At 38.2% G+C, this 14,252-nt stretch overlaps 1 non-coding gene across 1 annotated transcript; it reads left to right on the top strand.

Annotated features, from left to right (window-relative positions):
* Positions 1-2,496: 2,496 nt before the first annotated feature.
* Positions 2,497-2,569, top strand: Trnak-cuu. Its single transcript has one exon. It is a non-coding gene; the product is annotated as a tRNA-Lys (tRNA).
* The last annotated feature ends 11,683 nt before the right edge of the window (positions 2,570-14,252 follow it).

Raw genomic sequence — 14,252 nt, 5'->3', positions numbered from 1 at the left:
CTCCACATACACACACACACACACACACACACATATATATATATATACATATATATATACATATATATACATATACATATATATATACATATACATATATATATATACATATATATATACATATACATATATATATATATATATATATATATATATACATATATACATAGGCGCAGGAGTGGCTGTGTGGTAAGTAGCTTGCTAACCAACCACATGGTTCCGGGTTCAGTCCCACTGCGTGGCATCTTGGGCAAGTGTCTTCTGCTATAGCCCCGGGCCGACCAATGCCTTGTGAGTGGATTTGGTAGACGGACACTGAAAGAAGCCTGTCGTATATATGTATATATATATGTGTGTGTGTGTGTGTTTGTGTATCTGTGTTTGTCCCCCTAGCATTGCTTGACAACCGATGCTTGTGTGTTTACGTCCCCGTCACTTAGCGGTTCGGCAAACGAGACCGATAGAATAAGTACTGGGCTTACAAAGAATAAGTCCCGGGGTCGATTTGCTAGACTAAAGGCGGTGCTCCAGCATGGCCGCAGTCAAATGACTGAAACATGTAAAAGAGTAAAAGAGAGAGTATATATACATACACACACACACACACACACACACACACACACACACACATATATATATGTACATATATATATATAATGTATTTTACACAATGCTGTTCATGGTTCAATCTTAATGGTCACAGGCAAGAACATAAAAATACAAAAAAAAAAAAAGAAGTAAACTTTGTCCTTTATAACAACTATACCTCGGAGAGATATAAGCCTGCGAGGAATAGATTTGGCACGAAATCTCTCTAAATACTGAGCCTCCAGAATATAACCACAAGTAAGCCAATTGGCAGTTTGCCTTTGGTCAACTTCACCTCTGTAACTATAATGAAGATCAATTGAAACTGTTCCACAATAGCTTACTTCTTGATATGCCCTCTGCTATTCTAAGTTCCACATTTTCATCATTAAGCTATTGTGTTCATATGGTTATTCATATGTGTGTGCATGAAGCATTCACCAATATGCGGTCGCATAAAAGAGAGCTATAAGCTGTGTTTTTAATATGATATTGTTTATATGTTCATGTGTGTGCATGCATGTATGAGTGTGTTTGTGTGTATGTGTATGTGTATGTATGAGTGTTTGTATGCATGCAAGCATGTTTTTAATGTGTAATGTGGGTTTTAATTTTAGACTTCTATAATCTTGTTTAAACATGTGCCTGCATATGTATGTATGCATATCTGTATACATATTTATGCATATCTATCTATCTATCTATCTATCTATCTATCTATCTATCTATCTATCTATTTATCTCTCTCTCTCTCTCTATATATATATATATATATATGTGTGTGTGTGTACATATGTATGTATGTGTTAATAATGTATATAACTATCTAGCTTTCCATCAATACGCATGCACACACACACACAACACACACACACACATATATATATATTATATATATATCATACACTCACACATACATGCATTCATACATAGCAATGGTATCTCAATATGTGTGTACACATGTAAGCATACTTACAAACATACCCACATATATATACATATATAACATGTATATATATATATATATATATATATATATATATATATACATATATATATGTATATAATATATATGGATATATATGTGTGTGTGTATATATATATATATATATTTGTGTGTGGTACTTATATCTATGTTTTTGTGAGCGTGACCCAGTGCGTGTACATGCATTTAGCTAAATCCCCTTGAAAACGTACATTTAAATAGTTATAATGAGATCTGATTCCGTTCACCTTTGACTTTAAGCAGTAACAAAAGGCTTTACTTCTTTTCCCCTGTAATCACACATAATCAGTTGCCTGAAAGTATGGTATATATGCTTTTGATAACATATAGCTATCTCTCAAGATATACTCCCTTGCTAGTTTTCTTCAAGTATTTTCTTTGAAGGTAAATACTTGGAGCATTTTATTTGCCAGCAAGTAATTCTAAAGTCTTGCACAGCATAGAAATACTGTTTGGCCAAAAGATACACTAAGCTATAATATATCATATAACATATTTTTGATATTATATTTGCCATTGAGTTATTCCTTAAATATGGTATATAGCAGAGATGGGGAAACCTTCTTATGTCGGAAAACCGCATTGAAGTTAACTGCTATCATACAAGATAAACCTATTAGTTTATCAAATATAATTATTCATAAAACTTCTAACAAAATATAAGAATCCTGGTGTATCAGAATAAGCATAACCACCATACCATTTTACTTATTCATTTGTTTCTATATTTTCTCCAAAATTTCTTTGGATTTCCACATCAGAAACACATTGTGTTTTCTTTAACCTTTTCACATGCAGATTACTCCGTCAGTTGCAAAGCTAATTTATTCATTGTTTTGAATTCATCATGCATTGTCTTGTATCTTCGAGATTTCAATGATGTGATTGTTTAGTTTTAGAGTGCCCAGCTAGCTCAGTCGGTAGAGCACGAGACTCTTAATCTTGGAGTCATGGATTCAAGCCCCATGCTGGGTGTATGTTTTTATTAAGGCGCAGGAGTGGCTGTGTGGTAAGTAGCTTGCTTACCAACCACATGGCCACATAGTTCCAGGTTCAGTCCCACTGCGTGGCACCTTGGGCAAGTGTCTTCTACTATAGCCTCAGGCTAACCAAAGCCTTGTGTGTGGATTTGGTAGACGGAAACTGAAAGAAGCCCGTCATATATATGTATATGTGTATATATATGTATGTGTGTCTGTGTTTGTCCCCACAACATCGCTTGACAACCAATGCTGGTGTGTTTATGTACCTGTAACTTAGCGGTTCAACAAAAGAGACCGATGGAATAAGTACTAGGCTTACAAAGAATAAGTCCTGGGGTCATTTTGCTTGACTAAAGGTGGTGCTCCAGCATGGCCACAGTCAGATGACTGAAACAAGTAAAAGAGAGTAAAGAGAATTGCAAGGTAAGTGTACAGACTGAATTTAGCTGGTTTGAACGTAAAAACAAAGTAGAATACAGAGGCCAGAAATGGCTGGTTTAAACTAGTATTTACAGGTTGTAGATAAAAGGTTATCCAAAAGTGATTCTAAAAATCTGTAGTTATTTGTGAAGAGAAGCTTTAAATGTATTTTACTATAACACTCTGTAGCAAACTTTTGATTCGTGTTTGTCTTTGGTCGGTAAGTGTTATTTCCTATTTGTTTCTATCTGGAAATCAAAAGAAATGGCAACTATTCATTTCAAACTTTGCTTTTGTGACCTGGACACCAATATTTTGAAATTGACCTATTTTTCCATTACATTTCAGACAGATTCAGTGCTGAGTTGTTGAAGCAGAAATATGATATTGTTATAGCAAATATTCTGCTCAGTACCACAGATATGCTTATCAGATGCTTGACCTTAACACCTTGAGCATGTCCCTCAGTGGCTGACAATATGTGCATCTCTGGTCATGTCATGTGCCAAAATTTGAAACCAATATTTAAAAAACCCATGTACTATAGAAATAACCAGTGTCCAAGCATGTGACATACCAGCTCAACTAGTTGTTTCATCTTGCCTTTGGTCTTCAAAACTAGATACACATTTTCATATGCTCTTCCTCACTCAACGAGGAGCTCATCCAACCTCACATCAGTAGGTCTTCCTCTTGGTCCATTTTTGAGGACATAAAAAAACTGCTTCTGTTCTTTTGAAAAACTGAGGTATGTCACCTTCCTCCTTGCTCTTTGCTAAATAAATCCTCAGGCAAAGAGGTCCTGTCATTTGTCACATATCCTGTCAACTCTTCTCCTTGTCCTTGAGCTCATTCAAGTTGTGCTTCTTTGGATCCACAACATTACAAATAATAGAATCTTGTTTGTGTTGTTGTCATTCAGAGTTTTTTCAGTTTTTATTCAAATGAATCTTTTCAAAACTATTCTTTTTTTAAAAAGTTTCCTATTGTACAAATGTGTTTAAGCTTGAAGCTTTGTTTCTATGTTTGATATTTTCAATGTTTGTAATTTTTTTTTCTTTTAAATTCTATTTTCTCATTTGAAAATAAAATTAAAATAATAACAAATGGGGATGTGTTTGTTGAGGCTATCACTGTAACCATTCTGGTTAACACCTCCTTCAATTCTTCTGAGGAGATCATTTTGTAACATGTCTAAAAAAAAATTTCAAATGGCTATTTGTCAAAAATGTGTAAACAGTTTTAAACGTGTAAAGACAAATCTTTATTCTACCACAGGTAATGGAGTAGACCCACAACCAATCTGAAAGCCTTCCATTAGGAAAACTATAACAGAAAAAAAAATGAATGAACTTTTTTTTTCATAAAGTAATCTGGTTAAAAATTACTTTCTTTGCAGAACTCTCTTAGAGACGTCTGTCTGCTTGCTTCATCATACAACAACTGCAATAGCAACTACAATAATAATGGTTTTCTTTGAATAATAATAATGATAACAATAATAATGATGATGATGATGATAATAATAATGACAATAATAATAACAGTAATAATAATGATAATAATAATAATAATAATGATAGTAATAATAATAATAACTAAAATAGTTATAATAATAATAATAATATAATAATAATAACAATAATAATAGTAAGATATCATCATCATCATCATCATTTCCATCATCATCATCATAATTATTATTATTATTATTATTATTATTATTATTATTATTATTTCCATTTTGTTTCTTGGAACTCTTGGTTTTACTTGCCGTGGTTAATTCTGTAAGAGTGATCATCATCATCATCATCATCATCACCACCACCACCACCACCATCATCATCATCATCACCATTATTATTGTTATTATATTATTATTATTATTATTATTATTATTATTATTATTATTATTATTATTATTATTACTATTACTATTAGTATTATTGTTGTTGTTGTTATTGTTGTTGTTATTATTATTATTATTAGTATTATTATTATTATTTTTATTATTATTCTTTTGCAGAGAAATTACTTTTGAACAAGCAACTGTAAAAAAAAAAAGCAACTACAACATAAAAAAATTTTTAAAAAAAGTAAACAAAATATTGCTAAAAGCAATAAAAAAAAGGAAACAACAAAAGGAAATGAATAGAAAAAAATGAGAAATAGTATTGATGTAAGAGCTTCTTTCTGGAAGCTCCCCTATACTTATGAAGGGTGGTGGTACAGGTCGGACTGGTTTGTAGGGGAAGGATTGCTTGCAGGGTTCTCATGATGCCAATGGTTACATATGCTGGTGATGGTGGTGATGATAATGACGATGATGATGATGATGATTATGGTGGTGGTGATAATGATGATGATGGTGATGGTGGTGGTGGTGGTGGTGGTGGTGGTGGTGATGAGGATTATGATGATGATAGTGATGATGATGATGATGATGGTACTGATGGTTGTTAGTGATGAAGACGGTGGTGGAGATGGCTATGAAGTGTTGGCATTGGTGTTAACTGTGGTGATTGGTGGTAATGGTAATGGTGGTGGTGGTGGTGATGGTAGTGATGGTCTTGTGATGAAGATGGTGGTGGAGATTGGGTACTAAAGGTAATGGCAGAGGGGTCGAGAGTGGTGATGGTGCTAATGGCGGTGGTATCAATGCTGTCAATGGTGGTTGTCATGGTTGGTAGTGATGATGATGGTGGCTAAGAGTGATGTTACTGTTGGTGACAATGGTGATGGTTGTCATGGTGGTGATGATTGTGGTGGTGATGGTCTGGATGGTAGTGATGACTGTGGGGGCAGTGGTGGTGGTAGTGGTGGTGATGATTGGAGGTGCAGTGGTGATGGGGAGGTGGTGATGAATTTTGGGGAAGAGGGATGGTGGTTGTGGTGATGGTAGTGGGAAGGGGTGATAGTAGTGGTGGTGGTGATAACTGGGGGAACAGTGGTGATAGTGGTTGCGGTGATGGTGATGGTGGTGGCGGTGGTGGTGGTGGTGATAACTGGGGGAGCGATAGAGATGGTGAAGGTGATGATGATTTGGGAAGGGGTGATGGGATGATTGTGTGAAGCAATGGTGATGGTGGTGGTAGTGGTGAGAATTGTGGGAGAGGTGGTGATGGTTAAGAGGTTAGGATGGTTAAGATGGCAGTGATGATTGTGTGAGCAATGGTGATGGTGGCGAAGGTAGAGATGATTGGTGGGGTGATGTTAGTTGTGGCGTTAGTGTTCATGGTGTTGGTGTTCAGGTGTTGGTGATGGTGTTGGCGATGGTGATGATGGTGTTGGTGGTGATGGTGTTGGTGGTGATGGTGTTGGTAGTGATGGTGTTGGTGGTGATGGTGTTGGTGGTGTTGGTGGTGATGGTGTTGGTGTTGGTGGTGATGGTGTTGGTGGTGATGGTGTTAGTGGTGGTGGTGGTGGCGATGATTGTGGTGGCAATGTTATGGTAGTATAATAGTTGTTGTTGTGGTGGTGGTGGTGGTGGTGTTAGTGTTCATGGTGTTGGTGTTCAGGTGCTGGTGGTGGTGGTGGTGTTGGCAATGGTGATGGTGTTAGTGGTGGTGGTGGCTATGATTGTGGTGGCAATGTGATGGAAGTATAATAGTTGTGGTGATGGTGGTGGTGGTGATGGTGATGGTGTTGGCGACGGTGATGATGATGTTAGCGGTGGTGGTGGTGGTGGTGGTGGCGATGATTCTGGTGTTAATGTTATGGTAGTATAATAGTCGTGGTGGTGGTGGTGGCAGTGAAGACAATGTGCTAAGCATCACACTGGTGATGTCGATGAGATGACAACGGATGTCCATAGTAATGATGACGACGATGGTGGCGGCAATGGTGGCGGCGATGATGATAATGATGGCGATGGTGCCGGCGATGGTAACACAACCAATGATAGCATTACAGTTATACGATAGTATTGACAACAATAGTGATGATCTTGGTGATGACAGCAGTGGCAGCAACAATGATAATTATGACGATGGTGATGGTCTTGTCATTGGCATTGTTATCATTGTTGTTGTTGTTGGTGGTGGTGGTCGTGGTCGTGGTAGTAGGGGGAGGGCATTTAGGACAGGATTTCATAAAATGAGATTGAAAGGAAAACAAACTGCCTGCAGAGATGATTGCAATAGGAATTATTGGTTTTTGAATGGAAGTTCAGAGTGGCACCATTCATCATCATATCTAGAGTTTGTCTACGATAAGAGGAACAGCTGTGCTTTTGGAATCACTTTCCATTTCCAGCATCCAATTCATATGGTGGTGGTGGTGGTGGTGGTGATGGTGGTAGTGGTGGTGTTTGTGGTGGTGGTGCACTGGTAGTAGTAGTAGTGGTGGTGGTGGTGATGATGATGGCGGTAGTGGTGATGGTGGTGGCACTGGTAGTATTTGTGGTGGTGGTGGTGATGGCAGTGATGCTGGTGATGGCAGTGGTGGTGGTGGTGCACTGGTAGTAGTAGTAGTGGTGGTGGTGGTGATGATGTTGGTGGCACTGGTAGTAGTGGTGGTGATGGTGGTGGTGGGGCACTGGTAGTAGTAGTAGTGGTGGTGGTAGTGATGATGTTGGTGGCACTGGTAGTATTTGTGGTGGTGGTGGTGTTGATGGTGGTTGCACTGGTAGTAGTAGTGGTGGTGGTGGTGTACTGGTAGTAGTAGTAGTAGTGGTAATGGTGCTGGTGGTGGTAGTGGTGGTTGTGGTAGCAGTAGTAACGATAATAGTATTAGTGATGGAATCAATAGTGGTAGCAGTAGTGGGGTGATGGTAGTGGTAGCAGTATTGTGGTGGTGATAGCCACAGTAACTGTGATAGCAGTATTAGTGGTGGTTGTAGTGGTGGTGAGGATGTTGTGGAGAGAGTGGTAGTTGTGGTGGTAGTGATGGTAATAGTGGTAGTAGTGATAGGGTTATTTTGGGTATTAAGAATGGGATTAGTGGTAGCGTTGGTGGTGCTTGTAGCAATGGTGGCATTGGTGGTGGTGGTGGTGGTTGTAATCATATAAGTAATGGTAACAATATATTGGTTGTAGTAGTCTACCAGCTTCACTGCTATATTTCATCACTCCATGGCCCTAATAACCTTCAAATGATCATGTGGCAATGTGACTGACCAGACCATCAGATGTTGTTACGCATCACTGGTCACAGTGTGTTTTGCATTGTTCTGGCCATCAAATGACACTAACCTGCAGGCTAGGTGAGCAGGCCAGCATCCCCCCATCCCGATTGAAAGAGGGGGTGGAGCAACATGAAATGAAGGGTTTTGCTCAAGAACACAATGTATCACCCAGTCTAGGAATTGAACTCATAATATTGTGATCTTGAGTGCAACAGCCTAACCACTAGCTCATGTGTCTTCAAATGACCTTCAAATATCTACTATAATAATGCTCTTGTGTTTTTCTCTGTCACAACAGATGGATGAAAAAGGAAGGGGTGATAGGTGGATAAGGAAGGGAGGGGTAATGGCAAACTTGGTAGTGGGATGATGGAAATTGTACAGTGAAAAAAAATCAGTGTTTCAACTCTGTGTGAGTATATGTAAAAGGGAGGTATGTGAATGTTTGTTTGTGTGCATGTGCATATGTGTGTATGTGTGTATACAATGGAAGTCGGATGGTGAACATTCAATGCTGAACAGAAAAATCAAACAGCATTTCAACTCTGTGTATTTGGTATTTACTTGCCAGCTACTGTATTTAGTCATGGCCAGCTTTATGTGGCCTTAAAGTCATACAAGAAGGAAGGAAAACTTAAAAATTCTTTTGAAGGAAACAAGCAGTCAAGGGATGTTAGTTGCGGATAGATCTTTCATAAAATATTTGGTAATAAAAGAATTATTAAACTAAAAACTTGGTTTTGTACCTTATTATCTCTGCCATAGTGAAGGCGGGGGTATTGTTTTCAGTCATGTTTGTTTGTTTGTTTGTCTGTGGACAAGATATCTCAAGAACCATTGGATGGATTCTGATGAATTTTTCAGGAACGTTTGTCCTAATGACTGGCATGGAGTAATTAGATTTTAGATTTCTGATGGAGCAGGGGTAAGTCGATTATGTTGATTACATCATCACTGGTACTAAGCTGAAAGATCAAAAGGTAAAGTCAACCTCAGCGACATTTGGACTCAGAATGTAAACAAGCACAGGAGTGGCTGTGTGGTAAGTAGCTTGCTTACCAACCACATGGGTTCAGTCACACTGCATGGCACTTTGGGTATCTTCTACTATAGCCTCAGGCTGACCAAAGCCTTGTGAGTGGATTTGGTAGGCGGAAACTGAAAGAAGCCCATTGTATATATGTATATATGTGTATGTATGCGTGTGTGTATATGTTTGTGTGTCTGTGTTTGTCCCCCCAACATCGCTTGACAACTGATGTTGGTGTGTTTGCATCCCCATAACTTAGCAGTTCGGCAAAAGGGACCGATTCAATAAGTACTAGGCTTACAAAGAATAAATCCTGGGGTTGATTTGCTCGACTAAAGGTGGTGCTCCAGCATGGTTGCAGTCAAATGACTGAAACAAGTAAAAGAGTAAAGAGAGTATATACAAAATACCACAAAGTATTTTGCCCAACATGCTAACAATTCTGCCAGCTAACAAATAACGAATAAAAATAGCCCAAAGGACATGAAACAGCAACTAATGGCTGCAGGTCTGGATTAAGATTCATAAAGGCCCTAAGCACATAAAAAGTTTTGGTGCCCTCAAGCATATGTAGGTTCAGAATGCAAACAAAATTAATTTAAAATGTAAATCATAATAAACCATAAAACAAATTTTAATTTTTTAAAATGCGACAAAATCCAGAATAAGATGGAAAATAATGTTTATTTTCCCCTGCTTCCATTTTATTTATATTTGAAAAGTTTTCTTTGTTTTTTTTTTCTTAATGGCAAAGTGTTCAATGATACCGTTAAAATTAATTTTATGTAAAACTTCTGATTCTATACTTAGTAGAAATAAAGCATTACTCTTTTACAAATCCACTCACAAGGCTTTAGTCAGCCCAGGGCTCTAGTAGAAGACACTTGCCCAAGATGCCACACAGTGGGACTGAACTTGGAACCATGTGGCTGGTAAGCAAGCTACTTACCACACAGACACTCCTGCACTTATATATTGAGTTCTTTTTTACTTGAATCATATATTGAGTTCTAGTCCATTACAATTACTCACACACACACACACACACACAGCATAAGCATTCTTTCACCAGACACTAAACTCTGCTCGCGAAGACCTGTAGAGGCAAGTGGAATTGAAATCAAATTTGCTGACATGGCCGATGACAGCACTGCCTGACTGACATCCGTGCAAGTGGAACGTTAACAGCACCATCCGAGTGTGATCGTTTCCAGGGCCACTAACTGGCTCCCGTGCCGGTGGAGCACCGTCCGAAGATGATCGTTATCAGCGTCGCCTTACAGGCAATTGTGCCAGTGGCACATGAAAAACAACATTTGAGCAAGGTCGTTGCCAGTGTCACTGGACTGGCTCCTGTGCAGGTGGCACATAAAAAAACACCATTTGAGCAAGGCAGTTGCCAGTACCGCCTGACTGGCCCTCGTGCAGGTGGCACGTAAAAGCACCCACTACACACTCAGAGTGGCTGGTGTTAGGAAGAGCATCCAGCTGTAGAATCTCTGCCAGATCAGATTGGCGCCTGGTGCAGCCATCTGGCTCGCCAGTCCTCAGTCAAACCGTCAAACCCATGCCAGCATGGAAAGCTGACATTAAACGATGATGATGATGACATACATTCACATACACATATACATCCACACGCAAACATACATATATAAAGTCTTTATAAAATCTATAAGGTTGTTTATGTAATAATGTGTGTGTGTGTGTGTGTGTGTTAGAGTAAAAGACTTATTGATTTGGCTTGATGCTTTTAATAGCACTTCATTGAACCTTCATCTGAACTGTTGCATGATAAACAAAGACGATGACAAAAATTTAAGTAGATTTCATAATTCTATTTGCGAATAGATGTGTGTGTTATATGTGTATATGTTTTTCAGTTTGTGTATATATATTCATTTTAGAGTATATGTATATACATATACATTTATAAATATATATATTTATAAGTTACACATTTTTGCAAACAACTTCAATGAAAAAAATCCAAAGTGCAACTTATGGAGAAGACAAAGTAATCTTGAGCAAGAAATTTCATTCTCATCATAACCATCTTCTATTATATTTGGACATAGCCATCTTGAATAAATTACTCTACTTGTTAATGTATGCAAACTAAGCTAGAAACATCTATTTTAGATCTACTCTTTCAAAGTTGCTGACTGTGAACATGTTAGAGAAGAAATCTGTGGCTAGAGTACGACAGTTAAGTGTTTGGATAGGGACTGAATGATGATGAGTTTATTGTGAGAGATGGATAGTGAGAGGAGTGACAGTAAAATTTTAATGAAACAGCTGTAAAGAAACAAGAAAACACTGAGAGACTGAAGCACAGGGGAAAAAAGCACAGAAAGAAAAGAAGGGGAAAATAAACTGGTTTTATTAGCTCTTGTCTATCAGGCTGCACAATACTCAACTTTACCTGACCCTACTTCGTTTCAACACCCTGATTCTCATATACACTCGCTGGAATACAATCAACAGCTTGAGCCTTTGTCCGCTCTCTTTCATATATTTATGAAGTGACAGTTAGAAAGGGATAACATTTTTATGCTCATCAAATATTGCTGCTTTGAAACATTAAGTTGTGGGATTTGTAGAAGTTAATGGTAAGTTTCTGAGACTGAGTTTTTGTATCTGAGAATGTTGTGAAAGATTGAAGAAAGCTGAAGTTTTACTGGAAACATCAGAGGTGAAAATGGTCTGTAGAGAGAGATGAGATCTATATCCAGAAAGGGAGAGAGAACTGTTATATTATCTCACTCATCAGAGAAGTAGTGGTAACATTGTAACTCTACTACAGTTAGATTGAAAGCTACTAAGATGTATTTTAATTCATTGTTTAGATATTCCAGTGGATGGATCCATTATTTCATGTTTAGAAATGGGGATAGTCAGAAAATTAAGATAACCTAGAAAGTTACTATGTAACTTGCGTGAAGGTGCATGGCTCAGCAGTTAGAGTGTCAGGTTCACAATTATGAACTAGTGAGTTTGATTCCCGGATCGGGCTGTGTGTTGTGTTCTTGAGCAAGACACTTTATTTCATGTTGCTCCAGTTCACTCAGTTGTGGAAATGAGTTACAAGATCACTGGTGCCAAGCTGTATCAGCCTTTGCCTTTCCCTTGGATAACATTGATGGCATGGAGGAGGTGAGGCTGGTATGAATGGGCGACTGCTGGCCTTCCATAAACAACCTTGCCTGGACTTGTGCCTCAGAGGGTAACTTTCTCGGTGCAATCCCATGATCAGTCATGACCAAAGGGGATCATTACCCTTTACTATGTGACGTAGAAAATTTTGATTTTGAAGCAATGAAAGCAGAATGGTTTTTAATATGGACAGACTGGGAATACAGGTTGAACTGCTATTTGTATCTGTTTTAACAATTGACATTAAAGGAGGAAAAATATTTGTATAGTAAGAAAGGGTACCATAAAAGAAACATTAGCATGCCAGGCGAAATGCGTAGCCGTATTTCATCTGCCATTACGTTCTGAGTTCAAATTCCGCCGAGGTCGACTTTGCCTTTCATCCTTTCGGGGTCAATAAATTAAGTACCAGTTACGTACTGGGGTCGATATAATCGACTTAATCCATTTGTCTGTCCTTGTTTGTCCTCTATGTGTTTAGCCCCTTGTGGGTAGTAAAGAAATAGGTATTTCATCTGCCATTATGTTCTGAGTTCAAATTTCACGAAGGTCAACTTTGCCTTTCATCCTTTCGGGGTCGATTAAATAAGTACCAGTTACGCACTGGGGTCGATATAATCGACTTAATCCCTTCGTCTGTCCTTGTTTGTTCCCTCTATGTTTGGCTCCTTATGGGCATTAAAGAAATAAGAAATGGTACATTTTGCTGTGGTACTTGTGTTCAGTTCATTGTAAATGGGATTAAACTTAAGCTTAGGATAATATCTAAAGGGAAAAAATTACCAGAAGCAAAGAAAATGTCTCCTGGACTTTGGATTCACTGTTGTCCTAAGGCCTTGATGGACAATGATGGGATTATATTGTGACTAAACAACAACTGGATAAGAGATCAGGCCCTCCTACAGAAGAAATCATGCTACACAAAATAGGAAAGATGAAAGAGAGAGTCAAGTCACTAAACCCATTATCATTATCATCTTCATCATCGTTTAACGTCCGCTTTCCATGCTAGCATGGGCTGGACAATTTTGACTGAGGGCTGGTGAACCAGATCGCTGCACCAGGCTCCAATCTTGATCTGGCAGAGTTTCTACAGCTGGATGCCCTTCCTAACGCCAACCACTCTGAGAGTGTAGTGGGTGCTTTTTATGTGCCACCGGCATGGGGACCAGTCAGGCGGTACTGGCAACGACCTTGCTTGAATCTTTTTACACATGCCACTTGCACAGGTGCCAGTAAGGCGATGCTGGTAACGATCACGCTCGGATGGTGCTATTTCTAAGCTTCTTGGGGAAATGTGGGGCAATTTAGTTGAAACAAAATCTTGGTTAAGACTGAATTTGCTAAATATTCTTTGTGGTATCTGATAGATTTAGTACTGCTAAACCTTTGAAAGACAAATTTTCTGATTTGTTTCATCTCTTCTAGAATTCAACTTTAATGAAAGAGAAAGAAAAATGACGAATAAAAATATATAATTATCTTTTTGTAGGGAGTTCCCAAAGGCATGGTTTGTATTTCAAATGTTCCCTGAGAGTAAAAAAATAAAATAAAAAGGGTTAGGATACACAGAGTTAGAAGACATGAATATGAAGCCTTACTTGTGAGCCATCGATTTAGTTTAAAGTTGTCAAAAGAAAAATTAAATGGAAGGGAATGATTCATCACAGATGAATTAGTGAAAATATTTCAGCAGAAGGTGGAATATTGTTAATATCGGTAATGGAACTCTGATAACTTGTTGCCAAACAGACAAGAAGCATCATTGAGAAATAATAAATAAATAAATAAATAAATGGAGGAGGAGGATGAGTGGGAGGGAGGAAAAAAGAGTGAGAAGTGTACAGAAAGGAGGGAAATAGTGAGAGAAAAAGAGAGAGTAAAAAAGTGAGATGCATGTATAAAGGAAGGGCAATGTCAAGTGCAAATGCATGCATGTAAGCA

This window comes from Octopus sinensis, linkage group LG1 (genome assembly GCF_006345805.1).
Source record: "Octopus sinensis linkage group LG1, ASM634580v1, whole genome shotgun sequence".
In the NCBI taxonomy this organism is placed as follows: Eukaryota; Metazoa; Mollusca; class Cephalopoda; order Octopoda; family Octopodidae; genus Octopus; species Octopus sinensis.
Note: the sequence above shows the minus strand (reverse complement) of the source record. Positions and strands in the feature narration are given on the sequence as shown.